The following is an 11,832-nucleotide window of genomic DNA, read 5'->3' as shown; positions in this document are numbered from 1 at the left end:
CAATTAAATATCTAGGAATAAACTTATCTAAGGAGATGAACGAACTGTACACAGAAAATTATAAGACACTGATGAAAGAAATAAAAAATGGCATAAACAAATGGAGAGATGTTCCATGTTCCTGGGTAGGAAGAATCAATATTGTGAAAATGACTATACTACCAAATGCAATCTACAGTTTCAATGGGATCCCTATCAAATTACCAATGACATTTTTCACAGAAATAGAATAAAAAATTTCACAATTTATCAGATCAGATCAGATCAGTTGCTCAGTCGTGTCCAACTCTGCGACCCCATGAATCGCAGCACGCCAGGCCTCCCTGTCCATCACCAACTCCCGGAGTTCACTCAGACTCACGTCCATCGAGTCAGTGATGCCATCCAGCCATCTCATCCTCTGTCATCCCCTTCTCCTCTTGCCCCCAATCCCTCCCAGCATCAGAGTCTTTTTCCATGAGTCAACTCTTCGCATGAGGTGGCCAAAGTACTGGAGTTTCATCTTTAGCATCATTCCTTCCAAAGAAATCCCAGGGCTGATCTCCTTCAGAATGGACTGGTTGGATCTCCTTGCAGTCCAAGGGACTCTCAAGAGTCTTCTCCAACACCACAGTTCAAAAGCATCAATTCTTCAGCATTCAGCCTTCTTCACAGTCCAACTCTCACATCCATACATGACCACAGGAAAAACCATAGCCTTGACTAGACGAACCTTTGTTGGCAAAGTAATGTCTCTGCTTTTGAATATGCTATCTAGATTGGTCATAACTTTCCTTCCAAGGAGTAAGCGTCTTTTAATTTCATGGCTGCAAATTTATATGGAGGCACAAAAGACCCTGAACAGCCAAAGCAGTCTTGAGAAAGCAGAATGGAATTGAGGAATCAGCCTTCCTGACTTCAGGTTATACTACAAAGCTACATCATCAAGACAGTATGGTACTGGCACAAAAACAGAAATATAGACCAATGGAACAAGATAGAGAAAGCCAAGAGATAAACCCATGTACCTATGGGTACCTTATTTTTGACAAAGGGGTCAAGAATACACATGGGGCAAAAACAACCTCTTCAATATATGGTGCTGGGAAACCTGGACAGTTACATGTAAAAGAATGAAATTAGAGCACTTCCTAACACCATAAACAAAGACAAACTCAAAGTGGATTAAAGACCTAAATGCAAGACCAGAAACTATAAAACTCTTAGGGGAAAACATAGGCAGGACTCGATGACACAAATCAAAGCAAGATCCTCTATGACGCACCTCCTAGCGTAATGGAAATAAAAACAAAAGTAAACAAGTGGGACCTGATTAAACTTAAAAGCTTTTGCACAGCAAAGGAAACTATAAGCAAGGTGAAAAGACAACCCTCAGAGTGTGAGGAAATAAAAGCAAATGAAACAACTGACAAAGGATTAATTTCCAAAATATGCAAGCAGCTCATACGACTTAACACCAGAAAAACTAACAACTCAATCAAAAAGTGGGAAAAAGACCTAAACAGACATTTATCCAAAAAAGACATACAGATGGCTAACAAACACATGAAAAGATGCTCAACATCACTCATTATTCGAGAAATACAAATCAAAACTGCAATGAGATATCACCTCACACCAGCCAGAATGACCATCATGAAAAAGCCTACAAACAATAAATGCTGGAGAGGGTGTGGAGAACAGGGAACACTCTTGCACTGTTGGTGGGAATGTAAATTGATACTGCCACTATGCAAGATGGTATGGAGAGATTCCTTAAAAAACTGGGAATAAAACCACCATATGACCTAGCAATATCACTCCTAGGCTTATACCCTGAGGAAACCAAAATTGAAAGAGACACATGTATTCTATTGTTCATTGCAGCACTATTACAATAGCTAGAACATGGAAGCAACCTAGATGTCCATCGACAGATGAATGGATAAAGAATGTGATATATATACACAATGGAGTATTACTCAGCCATGAAAAGAATGCATTTGAGTCACTTCTAATGAGATGGATGAACCTAGAACCTATTATCAGAGAAGGCAATGGCACCCCACTCCAGTACTCTTGCCTGGGAAATCCTATGGACGGAGGAGCCTGGTGGGCTGCAGTCCGTGGGGTCGCTAGGAGTTGGATACGACCAAGTGACTTCACTTTCACTTTTCACTTTCATGCATTGGAGAAGGAAATGGCAACCCACTCCAGTATTCTTGCCTGGAGAATCCCAGGGACAGGGGAGCCTGGTGGGCTGCCGTCTATGGGGTCGCACAGAGTCAGACACGACTGAAGCGACTTAGCAGCAGCAGCAGAACCTATTATACAGAGTAAAGTGAGTCAGAAGGAGAAATACTGTATTCTAACGCACATATACAGAATCTAGAAAAATGGTTCTGACAAATTTATTTACAGGGCAACACTGGAGAAACAGACATAGAGAATAGGCTTATGGTCATGGAGAGAGGGGAGGAGAGGGTGAGATGTACGGAAAGAGTAACATGGAAACTTACAGTACCATCTGTAAAATAGATAGCCAACTGGAATTTGCTGTATGGCTCAGGAAACTCAAACAGGGGATCTGTATCAACCTAGAGGGCTGGGATGGGGAGGGAAATGGGAGGAACTTTCAAAAGGAAGGGGATATATATATACTATGGCTGATTCATGTTGAGGTTTGACAGAAAATAGCAAAATTCTGTAAAGCAATTATCCTTCAATAAATAATAAATACATTAAAATAATTTTAATTTTAAATAATTAGATGTCACTAATACAATGCAATGGCCCCATCAGGGGGAGATTAAAAACTAACATGTCTGAGTATCATGTTAAAGACATTAAATTTTAATGAAATTTGTAAGATGCAAATGACATAGGTTCTTAGAAAAATTAATAGATGAAAATTTCCTTTATTTCCATGTTGGCAGAGTATCTGAGGGAGAGAAAAGAAGACAATGATTACCACTGAAAGTATAAATTTCAAAGACTTTGGAAACTTAATAGAAGTACCAGTAAACAGCAAATGTTTATTATTTATGTGCTCAGACAAAAATGTTAGAAAATGTTAGTTGGTGACTAGGCTAGTCATTGACTCCTATCTTTGACACTTAACTGCTACCTATTTTAAATATATCTTTTAGAATTGAAGGATATATTTAATGTATATTTGTAGAAACCTTGAATGTAAAGTTTGGAGAAAGATCCTGGAATGTATATCACATATTTTTGCTAAAAAGTTTGTATTGATTTGCATTATGTCATAGACTATTTAGATTTGGGGGGAATTAAGAGATCCTTCAATAATCAAGAAAATGTGCCAAGAAAGGCTAAGAAGCTTGTCTAAATTTACTTAGGGTCAAAGCCAGATAGAACCTGATTTCTTGATTCCTAGTTCAGTGTTATTTCTGTAATATTGTTGGATTAAAGAACATGGGCTACCAGTCCTCTCCTATGATTCTTTCCAAAGCTTTAGCACTGCTGATATTCAACTGAAATGTTGACTTCACATAGCATGGACTGAGCAACAACAATAAATAGACCCAATTTATCTTAATGTTCTTGCCTCAGGATCCCCTTTGTGACTATTTCTATAATACACTGTTTCTGTTGGTTTTTAGACACACTATGCTTTCTAAAGTTATTTAGATACATAGTATCTCCTATTTACCTGATAATTTTCATAAAGTGCTAGATATTACTTATCAAAAATTATAGATATGATTTGAATATTGTGATAATATTATTTTCTGCAAAAGAGAATCATATTTGTTTTTGTGAGGTAGTTAGGGACACTAACTAGCAGTTATAGGTAACTTCAATGCAATCATAGACCCAGAGACATAGGAGACAAACTTATGGTTACCAAAGGGGAAAGGCGGGGCAGGGAAAAATTAGGAGCTTGAGATTAACATACATACAGTACTGTATATAAATGGGCTTCCCTGGTGGCTCAGATGGTAAAGAATCTGCCTGCACTGCAGGAGACCTGGGTTTGATCCCTGGGTTGGGAAGATCCCCTGGAGAAGGAAATGGCAACCCACACTAGTATTCTTGCCTGGAGATTCCCATGGTGGGAGGAGCCTTGTGGGCTATAGTCCATGGGATGGAAAAGAGTCAGATATGACTGAGTTATAGAGTTCCTCTGTTGTTAACATATCATTGAATATTGTACAGTGTTAACCTAAAGGCTATTAGGAATCAAATTTTATATAATTAGAACATCTCATTTCCAGTTTTCAAAAAATTTCAAGTGAAAGCAACAGTGTTCTGCTATTGTAAATATTATTGTATATGAGCATTACATACATATGCATATATAGGTATGTATTTCCTTTGTGTACTTTACATACACAAAGCTTAATAATACATTTACATTTGAAATGTAATTTGAAATGTACATTTCAAATGTAATTTGAAATTTGTAATTTGTAATTTCAAATTACATTTCAAATGTAATTTGAAATTTGTAATTTGTAATTTCAAATTACATTTCAAATGTAATTTGAAAATTACATTTGAAATGTAATTACATTTGAAATGAAATTCTTATTCAGAATGTAAAAAAATTCTGAATAAGAATTAATCAGAATTCTTAGGCCATGGAACACTTTTATTATTAACTGTAATGGTTCACTTTTATTTACTTTATGATTTATTTATTTATAATAAATTAGCATTCATAAAACTTCCATCTGATCTGAAAATTAGAACATAACCACAATTTCTATCTGTTTATTATTTCTCCATCCTGTCTTTCTTTTCCTTCTCTTGATATAACTGCTTTCCTGGACTTATGCTTGCCATATATGCTTAAATAAAATATTGCTTTATTTTAGTCACATTAAATTTTTTTCTAGAGCTTCAATTTCTTGAAATTAAGTCATCTATAGTCCTCTGGGGCTCATTTCATTCAATATTATTCTGCTCCAGGAGTTGGTGATGGACAGGGAGACCTGACATGCTGCAGTTCATGGGGTTGCAGAGTCAGACATGACTCAGTGACTGAACTGAATTGAACATTCTTATGAGTAAAGTTCACCTATTTCACCTTAGGAGTTGGAGTTCACCTGTTTTCCCTTCTATTTTCACTGTGAATCTACCATAATTTATATATTCACCTGTTGTGAGCGTTTAATGTGGTTTTAAATGTAATGAACAATTCTGCTATGAAAATTCTTGATATATACTTGCAAGATCTTTGTTGGTTATATTCAAAGAAGTAAAATTTCTGGATTTATAGTCTATAAATGTTCATATTAAAAAATATGACTCTGTATTTGGCAGGCCAGATGACTGTGGCTTCTACTGGTTTCTGAGTGTACTCTTGTTCAGTCACTGGGCTGGTCTGTGGGTGGACAAGCCAGCCTCCAGACTACAGCAGAGCAGAGCTGGAGCCGGGTCACAGAGCTGCTTCAGAGTCAGCAGTTGGATCCAAGGCTAGTAGGCCTGTAACTGGTGCTATAGTGGGGGCTGGTTCCTCCTACGTCCCTTGAGAGGAGAGACTGGTTGCAAGACTATGAGCAAGTGGAGCTAGAGCTGAGTTTGAGGGAGTTGGGCCTGCTTCTGCTCTGCAGCAAGGGCCAGAGTCACTGGGTCTGGCATCTGTGTGCGGACCTGCCTTCCTCACGTGACTCTCTTCAGTGTGGGCGCCATCAGGGTTTCACAACCTCTTATTTGAGTTCCAAAGCTCTTATAAAAGCATTTTTGTCTATGGGATACCTGTCAAACATTTGTTCCTGTGGCAGGATGTGTGCTGGGACCTCCTATTCTGCCATATTGCTGACGTTGCTGTTATTTAGTCACTAAGTTGGTTCTAACTCTTTGCGACTCCATGGACTGTAGCCCACCAGCCCCTTCTGTTCATGAGATTTTCCAGGCAAGAATACTGAAGTAGGTGGCTATTTCCTTCTTCAGGGGAATCTCCCCGACACAGGGGTCAAACTTGTGTCTCCTGCATTGGTAGGCAGGTTCTTTACAACTGAGCCACCAGGGAAGCCCATTGCTGACATTACTCCCTAAGAAACCTTACTGATTCCCATTTTCTCTAATAATTATTTTGTTGGATATCTTGTTTTTTGCTTACTGAGTAGATATAATACCTTACTGTGGCTTAGATTTGCATTTCATGATTATTAATGAGTTTGGGAAACTCTCCGATTCATTGACCATGTATATTTCCTCTTCTATGGAATCCCTATTCATGTCCTTTGCCTGTTTTTTCTCATTGGGATATTTGCACTTTCCTTATTGTTTTGTTTGAGTTTTAATATGTATCTTTCACACTAATATTTCAGTTTTACTTTTGAAGGTGTTTTTTCCTAATTATAAATAATTTCACTTTCTTAAGATGTCACTTGATAAAAAATTCTCATTTTAATATAATCCTTTTGAGATACAGAATTAATTTTACAAAGGGATAATTTGTCTGACTCATTAGGTAAAAATCATTTATCACTTGGATATTAGAGGGTTGTGAAGGACAAGTATATCTTTCTCTGCAACATTCACTTTCATCCTGATGTCTCCAAAAATGGATATGAATGAATCCATAAATCTGAAGTATTTATTGCTAAAATGATTGAATATAAGGCTAACATTCCAGGCATCTCAGGTTCATTGCTTATTCCCATCCAAGAAAAGGAGAACTTTTACTCTTTGTCAAGGCTTGCATCAAAACAAGAAGAACTTCAGCCTACATGCTTTTTTTTTTTTCTTATAATTTCTTGAGGTAATTATTATTGTATCATAATCATTGTTTCACATTATCACTTACAGAGTTCTTCACTTTTGATACTAATTGGGAGACAGAGTTATGTTTTGGTAAGGAATATTTACAATAAAATTTTAAAATGCAAAATATTGATTTATTGTGTTTTAAAATCAACTAAAACAGTAACTTTTGTGTATACCCTCTTCTTTTTCTTGTTGAAATAGGAATACAAATACTTTAAAAATAAGCATATTCTTAAGAAAGAGTATATGGAAAAATTAGTTTTCTTTTAATCAAAAGTAAGATATGCTGGAAAAATTGATGGATTTTCTTGATAGCATTGCAAATGAGTTGACAGAAGGCACACATTAAGGCGAAATATATTTAGACTTTAGTAGTGCCTTAGACTCAAGATAATTACATCTTAGCCACTGAATGAATTCAGATTGATTAGATATGAGCAAGGGTATAAGGACTGAAAACCAGCACTGGAATCATAAGATAAAGATAATAATAATAACACCTTCCACATATAAAGCACTTAACTTCATCAAAACACTTTCACTTGCATTATCCCCTTTGCTTTTCAACAGTATATTTTTAAAAATAAAAATGCCATGTTTATGAAACTCATTTACAGCCTACATACTTAATAGGCATTAGTGGGTGGAGTATTTATGCTGCTTTTGTTGTGATTTTCAGTTAGGTCTGTAGATGGTTTGCAAAGTCAGCTCAGACCCTGTGGGCTACAAATAACTAGTATGAATTTTATGCCTGGAATACAAATGTAGTGGTTGGTAAGCTTCTCTAAATTTCATTCCTATTTATGTGAACTGCATTCAGCACCAAGGGAAGGAGCTGTGGAGAAGCTAAGTGCTTAAAATCATGAAGATTGTGCACTGAGAAGTGACTACTCCCATCCCAGTTCATGGACTCATATGGGCTCTGAAAATTCTAACAACACTGACAATAGTTTTATTTCAGAGACTTAGATCCTGATTTTACCCTTAGAAGACTGAAAGAATTTACTAAAGAACATGCACAAAAGAATGGTACTCTCATTGTATAGGGAATAGTGCAAAAAAGTAACAAAATTATTGCCAATCCTAAATCTAAAGAGAAAATTAAAATAGCTCGTACCTTATACATTGTCTTTCTGGAATATCTTCATTTGGAATTCAAGAAGAATGTCTTGATTTAAAAATATGCTTTGGTTTTATAATTAGAACAGGAATTTTGGGAAGAATGAAAAAAGAAATAGAAAGCAGAACAGGCAAATTACATTGGAGGGAGAGTGATGTATTCTTGGGAGTATGATTGAGATCTCAGAGATCTGACTAGCTAGAAATGACACATTTTAAAAAGCAAGCTGTAATTTAGTTGTTCCTGAAAGTGGAACTATAAAAGAGAGAATTGTTTTCAGTTGTTCTAGGATTAGAGAGGGCGACTGGGGCCTAAAGAAATAATGTAGCATAGTGGCAGGATCACTGAGCGTGTATTAAAATTATTACACGAAGGATGTCCAGATCCAACAAACTCTTGAAAGCTCCCCTCTTAAAGTGGTAAATAGAGAGTCCTTAATAAGAACTAGCCATATGGGAAGAGAAACTTGGACAGATTTGAAAGGCAATGACTGAAAAAAATCAGTAAAAAAAAAAAAGAGAGAGAGAAGTACTGACTTTTAAGATGATGATTATTATACATGGGAATAAAGATGCTTCTTCTCTTCCAAGGGGAAGAAATTTATTCAATAAAGGCTTGAAGGGAAAGTACCTTTGAAAGATAACATTCATTGAAAAGACAGTGTTAGATCTAATCCAGCCTAGTTCGGACATGTGTGTGATGAGATAGTGATTGGAATGATTTTACTGAGGAGGTGAGGGGGGACAAGACTGGTTGGAGCAGGGGATGTTTGTGGCAGCATGAGATATCACTGACTCTGTTTCTCTCATGATAATCCTATCATGATTATAAGATGAAAGCTGGAAAAAATTATATCAGAGAAGCAGATAATTAATAATAGAGACAAATGAAAAGCAAAGCAGATACTCATTTCTTATGAATAGCCATATGTGTGGTAGAGAAGGAAAAGGATCAATTTCAGATGAAGGTTAAGCAAGTTGAGCCTCCTGAGAATAGGAGAAAGGCAGATAGAAATAAAACATGAGAGCTTTCCTCCCTGCTGTTGAAAAGTATGTAGCAGAAAGATGCTTCTTGGAGTCTAGAACATTCAAAAGCTGAGAAAAGACGGGGCCTGTGGATACTCCAACAGAAATGGAAAGTTTCTTTCCCTGGGAAGTCTCATAGACCTGGGACATTCCAGAGCAAGTGGTAATAGTCCTTGTAGAACAAGTCAGCCTGCTGGACAAATCTCATCCTTAAATGCAGGCCTGGGGCGGAGGTGGCAGTGAAAAGCTGAGACTCAGAGGCAAATGAAATTACAAAGCTTTTGACATACTGAATGGAAGTGAAAGAACTTCAGTTAGAGCTGGAGACTCGGTCTGTGACACCCAAATTTCAAAGCTTTGCCAGAAGTTTTCCTCACTCTCTGATTGAGGACAGAGAATGCAAAAGTGGATACCCCTCCCTTCTCTACTTGTTAAAAATAATTAATCTCCTTATGGCAAACTTCACAATTGACTGGTTTTGGACCATAGACAAGTGACAGACGAGCTGGGAATCTGGCATAACAGAAATTAAATTTTTCTGCATCTACTCTGCTTTCCTCAGATAGCACTAAGCATCTTTGAAAACATTACTTACTGGTTTCTGGGAACACTATTTTTGAATTATATTCCTGGGATAATTGCCTTGGAACTAGGATTCAATTGCTTCAGAACTTGGATTCTAATAAATTTATATGTTTTATTAAGTCTTTCTACTTTCTAAGTAGTCAGGCTCATAGGCAAAAGAGTTTCACTTCTGATGTCATAAAGGGACCATGTTCATTCCTGCAGAATACAGCTCAGACTACAACCTAACTAGTCTCTAACTTTTTTGGGAGAAATATCAATAACCTCAGTTATGCAGATGACACCACTCTTATGGCAGAAAGTGAAGAGGAACTAAAAAGCCTCTTGATGAAAGTGAAAGAGGAGAGTGAAAAAGTTGGCTTAAAGCTCAACATTCAGAAAACAAAGATCATGGCATCTGGTCCCATCACTTCATGGGAAATAGATGGGGAAACAGTGGAAACAGTGTCAGACTTTCTTTTTTTGGGCTCCAAAATCAGTGCAGATGGTGATTGCAGCCATGAAATTAAAAGACGCTTATACCTTGGAAGGAAAGTTATGACCAACCTAGATAGCATATTAAAAAGCAGAGACATTACTTTGCCAACAAAGGTCCGTCTAGTCAAGACTATGGTTTTTCCTGTGGTCATGTATGGATGTGAGAGTTGGACTGTGAAGAAAGCTGAGCATTGAAGAATTGATGCCTTTGAACTGTGGTGTTGGAGAAGACTCTTGAGAGTCCCTTGGACTGCAAGGAGATCCAACTAGTCCATTCTGAAGGAGATCAGTCCTGGGTGTTCATTGGAATGACTGATGCTGAAACTCCAATACTTTGGCCACCTCATGAGAAGGGTTGACTCCTTGGAAAAGACTCTGATGCTGGGAGGGATTGGGGGCAGGAGGAGAAGGGGATGACAGAGGATGAAATGGCTGGATGGCATCACCGATTCGATGCACGTGAGTTTGGGTAAACTCTAGGAGTTGGTGATGGACAGGGAGGCCTGGCGTGCTGCGATTCATGGGGTCACAAAGAGTCAGACATGACTGAGTAACTGAACTGAACTGAACCTTTTCTAGAGAATACAGAACACTCTTGATGAAAATATATTCTTATATATTTTAATTGTGGAAAAGATTCTTGAGAGTCTCTTGAACTGCAAGGAGATCAAACCAGTTGATCCTAAAGGAAATCAGCCCTGAATATTCTTTGGAGGGACTGATGCTGAAGCTCCAATAATGTGGCCACCTGATGTATAGAGCTGACTCATTAGAAAAGACCCTGATGCTCAGAAAGACTGAGGGCAGGAGGAAAAGGGGATTACAGAAGGTAAGATGGTTAGATGGCATCACTGACTCGAGGGACATGAGTTTGAGCAAGCTCCAGGAGTTTGTGATGTACAGGGAAGCCTGGTGTGCTGCAGTCCATGGGGTCACAAAGTGTCAGCCTTGACTTAAGTGACTGAACATTTTTTTAAATGATTGATTAATTTTATACTGGGGCCTTAATTTCTTGCTCAGAACTTCATAGGAGAGTATTTACATTAAAATTTGGGTCATTTTTATCTTGTTGATGCTATTATTGGAGCACAGTCATTCTACTTTTGATTTCATTGTGATACTTTTAGTGTCCTATGATGCACAGTGGAACTGGACCCAAATTAGAATGGGGGGAAAAATAGGAAGTACATTTTTAGCTTAAAGTACAATAGGACTTTGGAACGCTTTACTGAATGTAATCTTCTTACCCAATTCATATTCTTCATGGAAAAAATCAAATTGGGCACAGCAGATAAACAGTTGGTATTATGGACAAAGAAGAGAACTATCCTGAAACTCATCTCCTTCTCCGAGGGATGAGGCAAGCTCCTCACCCATCATTTCCTTGATTGTTAAACCAAATCGTTGAAAAGAACAGGTAATGGGAATGTGTATACATGTATGAGATGCTTATTTTCTACTTCTTATATTTCCATAAAAGGGAAACATTATAACATGTATTATAATCACTAGGAGGGACAATATGGGATAATCTCTTTCCCCACACCCTTTCTCCTAACTGAGGTTCAAGTAGTGACCTTTGGAAATGATGAGTTTGGGAAAAGGTACTGAGCAGGATCTGTTTTGCTGCTTCTGGGTTTTCTAGAGGCAGCCTGGAGCACACATTAGAATTTTCCAGGACAGGTTCTGTTCCTGCAGCAGAGAGGTCTGCCATTTTGGATAGGGTTAAGTTCACAGGTGAAGGTGAATGTATTATAAGTGCATTTGGTCTCTGATCCAAACTACATTCTTTAGTGTTATCAGTCTGTTGTTGTTTTTTGGTGGCTCAGTTGTGTCTGACTCTTTGAGATCCTATGGACTGCAGCATACCAGGCTTACTGTCCTTCACTATCTCCTGGAGTTTGT

General features: G+C 37.6%; 1 protein-coding gene across 26 annotated transcripts in view; it reads left to right on the top strand.

Annotated features, from left to right (window-relative positions):
- The window catches only part of PRR16 (proline rich 16), a 1,143,323-nt gene that overhangs the window by 70,935 nt on the left and 1,060,556 nt on the right, over positions 1 to 11,832 (top strand). The window contains exons 4-5 of one of the 26 annotated variants that reach the window (XR_015167116.1): positions 6,763 to 6,807; positions 7,541 to 7,555. The exons of the other annotated variants lie outside the window; for them this stretch is intronic. The gene's annotated coding sequence lies outside the window, so the exon portion shown is untranslated. Of the gene's footprint in view, positions 1 to 6,762; positions 6,808 to 7,540; positions 7,556 to 11,832 lie in introns of those variants that run through there. 26 annotated transcript variants of the gene reach the window in all.

Source organism: Bos grunniens, chromosome 7 (assembly GCF_055505025.1).
Source record: "Bos grunniens cultivar Pamir isolate PY7600 chromosome 7, Bosgru_T2T1.0, whole genome shotgun sequence".
NCBI classification, from domain to species: domain Eukaryota; kingdom Metazoa; phylum Chordata; class Mammalia; order Artiodactyla; family Bovidae; genus Bos; species Bos grunniens.
This window is presented reverse-complemented; position numbering and strand designations above follow the sequence as displayed.